Source organism: Myotis davidii, unplaced genomic scaffold (assembly GCF_000327345.1).
Source record: "Myotis davidii unplaced genomic scaffold, ASM32734v1 scaffold129, whole genome shotgun sequence".
Lineage (NCBI taxonomy): Eukaryota > Metazoa > Chordata > Mammalia > Chiroptera > Vespertilionidae > Myotis > Myotis davidii.
Window position 1 is genome coordinate 711,284 of NW_006383019.1, and position 2,358 is coordinate 713,641.

Genomic DNA, 2,358 nt, shown 5'->3' on the forward strand with positions numbered 1-2,358 from the left:
GGCCCTCAAAAGAAATTTAAATCGTTGTACTGTTGATATTTGGCTCTGTTGACTAATGAGTTTGCCGACCACTGACCTAGTCCAAGCCATGGTCATCACCTACCAGGATTTCTGCAACTGCCTCCTAACCAGCCTCCCGTCCTCTGCCCCTGCCTCTCTATAGTCTGTTCTTCAGATAACAGAGGGATGCTTCTAAAACCTGGTCAATCATATCACACCTCCACTTACAAAGCTAATGGCTTTCTGCCTCACTGGGAGGAAAACCCAAAGCCCTCACAATGGCCTCCAAGACCCTGAATAATTGTCCCCACGGGCCCTCACCCCCCATCAGTGGACTCACTTTCTCCCTCTCACGTTGCTTTTGCTAAGTTGCCTTCTTGCTGTTCCTCAAATACATGAGGCATGCTCCCACCTAAAGGCCTGGGCACTCGCTGTTCCTTCTGCCTAGAATGCTCTTCCCACACAGTTTCAATCTACATTTCATAGACCGTAGGGTTCGTGCTCTCTCACTTCTGGGATTTCTGGTCAAATGCCATTGTATTAAGAGGGGCCTCTCTTGTTGCATCACATTAAATAGTAAACCAGACCCTTAATACATACATTTCTCTGCTTTGTTGAGCTCCATGGTGTTTATCACCATTTAATATACTACATATTTACTTGCTTACTGGTTTATTGTCTCTCCTCTAGAGTACAAGTTTCATGAGAACTACAGGCCTTCTCTCAAAGATGCCCATGTCTGGCTTGGATTCCTATGGCAACCAAAGCTGCCACCTCCGGCTTGGTGCCTACATCAATAAGTGTCTTTATAGCTGTATCACTGCTGAGAGAGATGTTGGAAAGATCGTCACCATCAATCAGTTAACACTGGTCGCTTCTGAGAGTTGGTGTTCTGGATCATGCTTTAACTTTCTTTGTACTTTTCCATGCCTTAGAGTGGCTTAAATATCTGTTTTGTACATGACACTACTCAAAAGGAGGGGGGAAACCTCAACTTTCTTTTTTTTAATTTTTTTTATGGATTTCAGAGAGGAAGATGGAGAGAGATAGAAACATCAATGATGAGAGAGAATCATTGACCGGCTGCCTCCTGCACGCCCCCCACTGGGGATCGAGCCCACAACCCCGGCATTTACCCTTGACTGGAATCAAACCCAGGACCCTTCAGTCCTCAGGCCGATACTTTATCCACTGAGTCAAACCAGCCAGGGCCCTTAACTTTCTTAATAGCCAAAGGCCAACTTGCTAAACAGAGACTAAGTTCACACAAAGAAAAACAAAAGAAACTTAAATGTGGGAAGAAAGACTAAGAGAGGGTAACAACGTTTGGCGCCTTACTCACATGAAACGTTCTTCAGGCAGAGAGCATGTAAATTGCTAAAACACTCCGATGCTGGAAAAGTGACAGAGAAGTCAAGGGAGGATCTAGAAAGACAGCAGCCGGTTCATGGTGCTGGTGCTGGCGGCGAAACAGGCAGTGGCTGGCAATGGCCGAGGCACCTTATGGGGTGATGGGAATGTTCGGAAACTTAGCTGTGGATAGTTATAACTCAGTAAATTTACTAAAAGTATTGGATAGCACATTTTATTTTATTTTTTTGTTTTTTTTAATATATTTTATTGATTTTTTACAGAGAAGAAGGGAGAGGGATAGAAAGTCAGAAACATCGATGAGAGAGATCGATCAGCTGCCTCCTGCACGCCCCCCAGTAGGGACGTGCCTGCAACCAAGGTACATGCCCTTGACCGGAATCGAACCCGGGACCCTTGAGTCCGCAGGCCGACGCTTTGTCCACTGAGCCAAACCGGTTCAGCGGATAGCACATTTTAAATGGGTAAATTTTATGATAAGTTATACTTCAATAAAGCTGTGGTTTTTTTTCTTAAGTCAAGCGAGATACTTACGAGTGTCCCGACTAACGAGTTTTTTGATACCAGCTGTCTCTCTGCCAATTTTTTGCATTGAGTTGATAGAGTAGTTTGAGTTAACGAGCTCTTTAACGAGCTCAGCCTTGGAACGAATTAAACTCGTAAGTCAGGCCCCACTGTATATGGATAAGACTCCAAGATCATGTATTATTTCTGAACTAAAAGGAGCCCCATCCCCACTCCAAATCAGTTAGTACGAATGAAGTCTCGGGGGCGGGGAGCTCACTGCCAGGAATCAAGGCCAGAAAGACAAGGGCTTTGAAGAAGATGAGATTAAGGGAAAAAGAGAAACATCAGCCACGCTCAGGATGTGCTGGCTTATTGACTGTGCTGCCAGCAGGTCCAACAAACTGGGTTCCACCCAAAGCAAGAAACTTCTAGGGCAGGAAACAGAACCAGTGCAGGCGGGGCATGGGAGGCATCGGAAGA

At 45.4% G+C, this 2,358-nt stretch overlaps 1 protein-coding gene and 1 long non-coding RNA gene across 15 annotated transcripts in view; both read right to left on the bottom strand.

Moving 5' to 3' along the window:
- SPECC1 (sperm antigen with calponin homology and coiled-coil domains 1) overlaps positions 1 to 2,358 on the bottom strand; it is a 273,056-nt gene that overhangs the window by 155,519 nt on the left and 115,179 nt on the right. The gene's annotated exons all lie outside the window — the stretch shown is intronic.
- The window catches only part of LOC107181740, a 28,342-nt gene that overhangs the window by 22,030 nt on the left and 3,954 nt on the right, over positions 1 to 2,358 (bottom strand). Inside the window, exon 2 of the long non-coding RNA XR_001512446.1 lies at positions 1,343 to 1,500. This is a non-coding gene — a long non-coding RNA (uncharacterized LOC107181740). The remainder of the gene's footprint in view (positions 1 to 1,342; positions 1,501 to 2,358) is intronic.